Source organism: Lemur catta, chromosome 7 (assembly GCF_020740605.2).
Source record: "Lemur catta isolate mLemCat1 chromosome 7, mLemCat1.pri, whole genome shotgun sequence".
NCBI classification, from domain to species: Eukaryota; Metazoa; Chordata; class Mammalia; order Primates; family Lemuridae; genus Lemur; species Lemur catta.
In genome coordinates, this window is record NC_059134.1 from 81,077,210 (window position 1) to 81,087,636 (window position 10,427).

Sequence of the window (10,427 nt, forward strand, 5' to 3'; positions counted from 1 at the left end):
GAAAAATGAGTAAAATTCAAATTGCTGTATTTCAGCCTTTCTTAGAATAGATGCATTATTTTTCAAAGATGGTAATAAGAAAGTTTTTCAAGGGAAAACTTCTTGAGCAATTTTGCTAATATTATTCATCATGCCCATTTAGGGGACCAGACTGTACATGAGCATAAAAAATGTTTACAGAGAAAGGTATATCTGATTTAGAGTAACCTGTAATAAATGCTGTGTTTTGGAAAAATTACATAACGAGTCCTTAGTGGTTTTTAATATAAAAATTACAGAAATAGGGAATATAATGATATCATCTAGATCGTCTTTATATTTTACATAAACATTCCAGGTGGCTAAGTCATTTTAGAATTCTAGTAATCTAAACAGCAAAAATAAAAGTTATAGAAACAATTTCTGCTGTGTGTAGGTCCTAGCGGAGAGGTCTATATTTAAGATAAAGTCACAAACCGCAAAGCAGAAATGCATAAATAAAATAGATGCCATCCTGTGTGATCCTTTCTTTTTTTTTTTTCTTTTGAGACAGAGTGTCACTTTGTTGCCCTGGCTAGAGTTGAGTGCCGTGGCATCAGCCTAGCTCACAGCAACCTCAAACTCCTGGGCTTAAGCGATCCTACTGCCTCAGCCTCCCGAGTAGCTGGGACTATAGATATGCACCACCATGCCCGGCTAATTTTTCTATATATATTTTAGTTGGCCAGCTAATTAGTTTCTAGTTTTAGTAGAGACGGGGGTCTCGCTCTTGCTCAGGCTGGTCTCGAACTCCTGACCTCGAGCGATCCACCCACCTCAGCCTCCCAGAGTGCTAGGATTACAGGCGTGAGCCACTATGCCCGGCCTATTTTCTATTTTTTACAAATATATGAAAATAGCTATTTACCTTGGAATATCATACATAGGGTTCTTATATTTTTAAAATATTAAGTCTGGTTCTTTGTAACAAGCTGTTCTACAACCTGGCAATCTTTCTAATACTGCTTTCCTGGCATGGTTTCAAGCAAATAATTTTAGCAAATCAATTTTGAAATATCCATATATGCACACACATATAGATAGAGTGATTTATTAATAAAAAACATAATTTTAGTAAGTTTTAGCATGGTTCTTTACTTTTTGGGAGTCAAAGACTCTTTCTAGAAGCTGATGAAAGCTATGAACTATCTTCCCAGGAAAAAATAACTGCATTCGTGTATTCACAAATACCTCTATGTTCAGAACCCCTGAACTTGTATTAGTGTACTGTGGAATATTCTGTAAACCATTTGATTTTTTTCATTGAAGGTAGCTGTCTCAAGTGTAGTTTGGCTTGTTATATAGTGTTGTGAATGGTTGGTTGGTTGGTTTTAAACAAAACCAGAACGTTTCAGTCCTGGAAAAAGCTATTGCTGTCCTACAAAGTCAGATCCCATTGTGGCCTCACATACCCCTCCCACCTCCAAAAAGGTGATTATAAGTTGAATTACAGTGTAGAAGACTGAAATGTCTTATCTGGATGGAACTTTGGTAATTAGAGATTTCTTACTTAGGTTATGGTTACCCAGCTAGAAATAGCCTAACATTCTTGTGCAGAATTCATGTGACACTGCCTTAGTTTTTGCTGACATCTGCTGGTATCTTCATAAAAATAAACTGCCCTCTGCTGCTACTACTTTCACTTAATCTCTTCACTTCTAAATTAAACTATGGACATGTAATTCCATAATAGCCTGCTGAAGTGGGTATTAAAAATCCTCAAACTAAAAGGGTTTCTCTGTGAAGCACTCATAGGTCTTGCCCAGCAGCAGTCAACTATATTGGGTTTTGTTTTGTTTTTAAGAATATGAGTGAGGATACAGAAACTGTACAGAGGCAAAGTTGGGTTTCTTTTATGTTTATAAAGTGGAGATACTTGGTGAAGTAATGCTTTTATCTATTTTTAAAAATATTAAACACCATTGAATACTTAATTTGAAAGGTAGACTTCAGTAGAGTATATGCCCCAATTTATAGATTGTTTGTAATGGCATGGTTATGAGGATTGACTAATCTTACCAAGATAATTTAGCTTCCAGAAAATAAAGGAGATTTACCATATAAAGCAGATTGTTAACTGGGATGATAATATTACATCTTTAAATACAAAGAATATTTAAATTTGGAAGTATTTTATTTCAGTCCTGTGAAGTGGCACAACTAAAACATAATGGGTTTTTTTAAAAACATTCAATAATTAGAACTCCATATCATTACAAGCAAACAAATACTTTTTAAAGGTTGCCGTAACTACCTACACTATGGTTTTGAAATAAATGGACTTATTAAAACTAAAATGTTTGCAAACACTGCTAAAATTAACAAAACCTTCCAAACCTCCCAACTTCAACAAATAATACCTGAAAACACAAAATAAGTTTTGGGTGTGTAATTTTCATTGTAAACTTGCTGGATGATACACTTTTACTCGGTTCTTTTCAGAGGCATATTTTGAATTGCAGGCACATTTTCCTTCAGTGAAATAAAGTAAAAATCACACATTGGTTCAGGGTAGCAGGATCTTTGTCTTACCAAGAGAGAACTTATCTAAAGCCAAGACTGGAGAATATGGACTTTAAAAGGAGACCTGAAACAATGCAAAATGCAGATACTAACTGTAAATATCCCTTTTTTATCAACAACCAGTTACATTGAAGAATCTGATAAATCCAAGTAAGATATTTTTATATTCTGGAACCCCAAATTTACAATTTGAACTTCAAGGTAGTATAGTTATTTTGAAAAATGGGTATTTGTTGACAGAAGATACAGAAACCAATAGTGACAATACTGGTACCATGTAAATGGGTTCTACAGGATTCTGGGTAAAGTGCAAATTTAATTTTGGCATTAAGAGAGGTAAAATGATTCAGAGGTGTCCAGTGAACTGTGGCATCATTAAAGTCATTAAAATAATAACAAGCTCTCATGCCTTCTGCAGAGGTTAGACTTTCAATTTGGATTGGATTTTTCCTGTTCAGCTTAATCTAGTAAGGTCAGATCAGTTATTAGAAGAGAGCTTAGGGTGCCAATCTTAAATAATCTGAAGAAAACTATGACTTGAATTTTTTTTCTTCTTTGTAGGTGAGGTTTTGAAATAATGCCAGCAATCTTCTAGCCATTATGGTTTAGCGAATGAGACTATGCAAAGAGAATTTTTGCATAAAATACAGGCCTGACAATTTGGTGTACACAAATAAGATTCTTTTCTTCCAAAATAATTTGGCTCATGGTATGTCTAAATTGGACAATAAGACTTTCCTATAAAAAAAAATGTTGAAAGAGAAATATTTCGTGAGTTTTTCAGTAAAAGTTTCCAACTCATCCCCAAAAGGTATAGTTGAACAAATGTTTATTTTCTCTCTGATGTCTGTGTCAAAGAGCTACACCTAGATTTAAGGGTCAGAGAACGGCTAAACATCCCTGACAGACCAAGCCTCACACTGTGACATATCCACGAGGCTCCTTAAACCTTTTAAGGGAAATGGCTCTAGGAGATTAACATTCTGCATTTTGTTTTCCCTGTTCCCAGCTGAATGGGCTTGGTGAGAGACTTGACCAAAGAAAAGCCAATCTTTACCTTGGCCAAAAGCTTGTAAGTTGGCCAAATGTTACAGAAACACTGCCCAAGTGATAAAGGTGATAAACTGAGCCAATCGGGTCCCATCAGGAATTTAAACAGAAGATAAAGGAGAAAGCATTCAGTACATTGTACAGAGAAGAAATGGCAGAATAACTAAGGCGTTATAAAGCAACATAAGCGTCCCCTATACCTAAACACTCTAAAGGCAGCAACTGCTGGAATTGCCATTGAGTCGCCAGAGTTGATGTCAGATTAGGATATAAATTTATCTTGAAAATACCCAATTTCAATGAAGCCTGGACACGCAGTCAAGATCTCTTTTATTTTCATATGTATCATTGCAACAAATACACCAGTACTTAAACCTTAATGAGGAGTAAGGAGTTAGTTTTTTCACACAAAAAGCCTTACACCCGCCCTTCTGGTTAAGAGAAATGAGACTACAGGTGTGATATTATGCTCTGGCATATGTTAGTATTATATCCTTGGATAATTCTAGACCTGTGGTCCTGAAATGAGCATGCATTAGATCACCTGGAGGGCTTGGTAAACCACTGGCTGCTGGGCCTCACTCCTGGGCTTTCTGAATTAGTAGGTCTGGAGTGGGGTCAGGGAAGTTTGCACTTCTAGCAAGTTCACAGCTGAGGTTGAAGATGTCTAGTCTGAAAAACACTCTTGAGGAACCACTGCTCTTAGCCTAGGATGCACATTGGAGTCACCTGTGGAACACCAAAAACTACTTTAACCTCAGCTTCATCCCCAGGTATTTGATTTGATTGGTCTGGGGTTTGGCCTGAGCAGTAGGAGGCCAGCTCCATTCTGGCTAAGCGTGTGGGTCATTCAGAATTCAAGTTGGTAACTGTGGTGGTTAATTTTATGTGTCACCTTGGCTAGGCCATAGTACCCAGGTTTGGGCCAAACATTATTCTAGATGTTGCTGTGAAAGTATTTTTTAGATGCAATTAACATTTATATCAGTAGACTTTGAATAAAGCATAATATGGGTGGGCCTCATCCAATCAGTTGAAGGGCTTAAAAGAAAAAGCCTGAAGTCCCCCAAGAAGAAGGTATTCTCCTCCAGATTGCCTTCAGACATGAGCTGCAACATTAACTCTCCTGGGTCCTCAGCTCACAATTGTGGGCCAATTCCTTAAAACAACCCTTTTTCCCCATAAATAAATAGATTGATTGATAGACACACACACACATCCAATTGGTTCTGTTTCTCTGGAGAACCCTAATACAGTAACCTAATTAATTTCTATTCCAAATTGATTCCCAGAAAGGTCCTGGCTCTCAATCAAATCACTTCACTAGATATTTTGCTGTATCTGGCCTTAGGTGAGTCAATAAAATATATAGCACGGTCATTTTTGACGCCTTTCTCTTGTTCATATTATCAAATCCATGTGGCCCTGCTTAGAAAATTCTTGAATCTGCTTTGGGTTTTTTGGTTTGTTTTTATTTTGTTTCCACCACGTAAGTTAAAGTTGAGTAGTGCTTTGCATGCCCAGTATCGATTCCTCCTTCTGGTATTAGCATTCTTCAATTTGCCTTTGGGAAACCACCCTTATATTCTCAGCACATGTGGTTCAGATACAGCTGGCCACACATTGTAGTTTCAGGGGTAGGTGTATCATTAAGGCCTGGCAATATCCCCCTAGCCTTAGTGAAAGTTTTAACTGTGGACACATGACTAGCCAGGCCAATCAAAACCAATAAGCATCAGTTTTGTTGAGACTAGAGCAGGAGACATGCTCTTTCTTAATGAGGGTTGCTAAGTTTACAGGTTTAAAACTAGGCCTACTGGTGGCTAGCTAGTCTTGGTACTACCCAAGGAGAATCTGGCTTAGAATGAAAACAACATAGATGAAAGCAGAAGCTGAAGACCAAGATAGATACGATGTGAGTATCTGGATCCACTTATATCTGAAGTCAAACTTGGACTTTTCAGTTACGTAAGTCAATCATTTTCTCTGTTTGCGATTGATTGGCTAGTAAACCTTTGAATACAAAGTAGCGACCAGATGGAGAGTCAGCTCTACTCATTTGAGGATAAAAACCACCAGAGGTCAAGGGTAGACTGGCCTGCTTAGAATTCATACCCTTGAGACCTTTTATATATTTTAAGAAAGAGCAAGCAGCTGTGACCTACAGTCACATCTTCATTCCTACTCTAAATCTTGTAGAATCTTTTCATACAATTCTCATGGACTTTAACCTCCTTTAGACAAATGTAGGATGGCCTGTGGTAATTTGCCATGGGGGTCTGAAATTATATAATAAAAATAAGACACATAATTAAGTAATCAATGTATGGTATTTACTTGCTTTTAAAGCACTTAGCATATTTGAAAATTGGACCTTGGACTTCCCAGCCTCCAGAACTGTGAGAAATAAATTTCTGTTGTTTATAAGCTACTCAGAGAATACTTGAAATATTCTTTGTGTAATTCTTTGTTTCCTAGCTAGAACTCAGTCCTAGGTCAAATAAATAGAGAATTTTAGTAGTTGTGTTTGAATTAATTAACTTGTCAGGCAATTAAGGTACACCATTGACTCAAGTTTGTGGTTTATAATCCAGCACTAGCAAAGTTAAATTTAAGCATCAATAGCCCCTGTTCTTCCCTCTCGTCCTTACAGGACACTCAACTCTGTGGTGTTGAAGGAGGTGGGGGCATGAAGCAGTGGTCCCCACCAAACAAAAGGGAACTCAGCACACTCAACATTTTCTCTATGTCATCTCCAGTAATGATAATGGTGCCCAAAAATCAAATGCATTGTGGTTTTCTGCTACTTGATAGTATTTTACAAAGCTGGAAAATCTAAGTTATTTATAATAGGGATATTTAGATGCTTTCATCTTTTTGATATTCTATTAATAGTATATTGAGGTATTTTTAAACCTTTTTTCAGTTTTGAAATTAGATGAAACAAGTTATAGATTATCTTTGGTATGAATTTCATAGGTTCACATATTTCTGAGGTTTCTATTCTAAAACATATTTGTGGGGGTATCACTGATTTTTTTTGAAAAAAAATATACAGCTCTAAAATGTGGACAAATTTGGAGAAATATTTGGGTTGTTAAACTTTAGCTATTAGACAAAATTTGGGTGAAAATAAAAGAGACACTTTAGAAAAAGAAATTGTTTTTACACTTTATGCCTTAGTCCATTCAGGCAAAACCTAACAAAATACCATAGCCTGGGTGGTATAAAAATCACAGAAATTTATTTCCCACAGTACTAGAAGCTGGGAAGTCCAAGATGAAGGTGCCAGCAGAGTTAATGTCTGGTGAGGGCCCATTTCCTGGTTCATAGACAGTTTCTTTCCTATATCCTTTCACGATGGAAGGAGTGGGAGATCCTTAGGGAACCTCTTTTATAAGGGCACTAATCCTATTTATGATGGCTCCACCCTCATTACCTAATCACTTCCCAAAGGCCCCACTTCAAACTACCATCACATTGGAGATTAGGTTTCAACAAATGAATTTGGGGAGAGGGGGACACAAACATTCAATGTATGGCATTTCACTTCTGCATTGTTGACTTTTGTGCTTCAAAAGTTAAAAAGTTGATTCTACAGTGTTAATAATCATGATAGATATAATAATAAAATACTTGTTCACATATCTTGAGTCTAACTCAGCAGTATGCTGTCTTTGTTAGGTATTGTCTTAGTCCATTTGGGCTGCTATAGTAAAATACCATACACTGGGTAGTTTATAAACAACAGAAAGTATTTTTCACAGTTATGGAAGCTAGGAATACAAGGTCAAGATCCTGTGTCTAATGAGGGCCCACTTCCTCATAGAAAGCTGTCTTCCCTGACATCACCCGGTCTCAGGACTCTTATATAAGGGCACTAATACCATTAATGAGGGTTCTGCCCCATGACTTAATCATCTCCCAAAAACCCCCACCTCCTAATACCATCACTGTGGAGGTGAGGATTTCAACACATGAATTTTAGGCCCAGGGGGTGGGGAGGACGGGGGACATACACATTCAGACCATAACAGATATTATCACAGTTCATCTTCCCACCCGTCCTACTAAATAGCTACTTTTATAATTATTATTTCACAGATGGAGGAAACTGAGGGTAAAGAGGTTAGATAATTTGCCTAAGGTCATATAGCTTATAAGTGGAAGAGAAGGGAATCAGAGAAGGCCTATTTGACTCCAAAGTACAATACTGATTGATACTCTCCATTCTTCTTTCTCCATTCATCTTTTATGTGTGAAATTCCTCCTATTCTGGATTCATTGAAGCTATTTGATGCTGATGATTTAGGTATTATATCAGTCTGGTTCCTTAAGGTATGTCCTGTAGTTAAAGATTTTGCCTACTTCCATCCCTACCAATCAGCCACCTCCAGAAAAATGGATGGAAATGATTGCTCAGCCAGTTCTAAAATGTCTTTCTGCCTCCATTCTGAGGAGCCATACTGAAGAATAAGGTATACACCTCCTCAGTGATAACGACAGCTATTCATTGTGTGGTTGGACATATAATCGAATTGTACTTTTGTTCTAACTTTTAATAATCCTTTAGATCCATCGCCATTGTGTGACACCCATCTGTCCAGAAGAGGGCGATGCTTTACTACAAACGTCCTGCGAAATGGTCGCCTGCTTCGGAAAAGGTATAGATTAGAAAATGAGTATCCTCAGGTAAAGTTGGAGGGCCGTTTGCTCAAGTGCTTTCAGGTGAAAATGGTTTTAAATATTCTGTGGAGAAGAGCAAATTTCCTCTTTCTTACCTCATTTTTATATAAGTTGTTCTTTCAATTGGAAATCGAATATTCTACTGAAGTACAAGTGAAGTAGAATATTCCAGAACCAGTCCACACTTATCCTATACTACAAATACTTATAAGTACTTATCCTCTGGAGGAAAAAACGTGGGCCTGGGTGTCAGAAAAGCCTGAATCTGAACGCTGTCTCTACCACTTTGTGATTTCAGACCAGTTACTTGTTTTCTAGAGACCTCAGTTTTCCTGCATGTAAAATGTGGACGATACCTATGTCTTAAAGATTTATAAAGATTAAATGTGTCAGGTTGAGAGCCTAATGCAGAGACTCAATAAATGGCAATTTCTTATTCAACAGAAATAGGGTTGCCAGATAAAATATAGGATACCCAGTTAAATTTGAATTTTAGGTAAGCAATAAATTTTTTTTTAGTATTAAGTATGTCTTATGCAATATTTTGACACACATATAGATAGTTCATAAGATATACCAGAAGGTATTTTTTTATCTGAAGTTCAAATTTAACTGGATGTCCTGTGTTTTTTATTTGCTAAATTTGATGATTTTAAACAGAAAAGTCTGCAGCACAAAGGGGAAAAAATTAAGTAAAAATGACTAGAGAATTAGTCTGAAAATTTTAGAATTCTATTAATAAAGGGCTTCATGTTTCTAGTCTCTAGGAAAATTATTGTAGGCAATATTCTAAATCTTTGAATAAGCAAGCCAATCTAAGCAAAGTTATATAAAATTTTCCTTTAAGTCAAGCCTTGGTCGTTTCCATTCCCTATTGATTAAACACACTGCTTGGCACATAATACATATTCAATAAATGCTGTTGAGTAAAATATTTAAAAAATGGGGGTGGTGTCATAATTTAGGAAAGAAAGCACCAGGCTAGAGGTAAAATTGGCAATGCATCCTAATCTGTGTGTTTCTACTTTCTCACCTATCCTCTCTTCTCCCTGCCCCCAATAAAAAAAAATCAGTTCCCTCCTTTCTCCTTTGAGTAGGGAAAGTGAGTTTGACCCAGTAAGAAGGTTTTGGGAATGAAAGAAGGGAAGGAGAAATAAAAGGAAGTGTTTTGCTTGCTGTCCTTGGCTTCCTCTTCAGTGGGATGGAAGTCTGCCAAAGAAGGAGGGCAAGCCTTGGGGTCTCAGAAAACGCAGTATCCACAGCCTGGGCCCACCAGGTGACAGCCATAGGTGCCCAGGCAGGTGCAAAGGTGAGCTCGCTCTGTGGCAATCAGCAGTGAGCTCTTAGAGGCACAGGACAAAAACACAGCACCTCTCACTGCTCTCTCTACTCTTTGCTCTTCCCCACTTCCTCTGGGAAATCCTCCCCAGGCCAAGCCCAGGGCAGCACCAAAGCGGGGAAACAGCTACAAGTCCTCTCACATGGCTGGCAATGGCTTCTGGTCTGGATGCTCCCACCCATGCCCAGCTGCGTCAGTTCCCAGCAAATGCAGTGTGTCAGCTACATCGACCCAGTCATGCCATGGAGGTCGCTGTAGCTGAACAACCAGCAAATGTAAATGGTGACACTTCTTGTGGGAGAGAAATCACCTTTAAATGATAAACATGGCTGCCACTGGCTGCCAAATTGTGTCCAATGATGTTCATCACATTTATAACAGCAAAATTTGGAAACTGCCTAATTTTCCGACAGGAGAAAAACTATTGAACAATATTTCAGTGTCAATATAATACAACCAAATACGTGTTTTGGAGAATTTTTAATGACATGGGGTGATATTTACGACATAATGTTAATTATTTTATAAGGCAGATTATAAAACAAGATAAAGGGGACAATGCTAAATTTGTTAAAAAACAGAATAAAGAAGAAAAACAGAGTGAGAGAGACTCCAAAATATTAATAGAACTTATTTTGACTTGATGTGATTTTTTTTTCTCTATCATACATTCTGTAATTTTCAAATTTCCTATACTCAACATGATTACTCTCATAATCATGAAAACACAGCATCACAAAAGGTGGTGGAAGTTGTTGGGATAATGATTTGTAACTCTTTCTTCTCACATAGCAGATGAAGCATGGCTTTC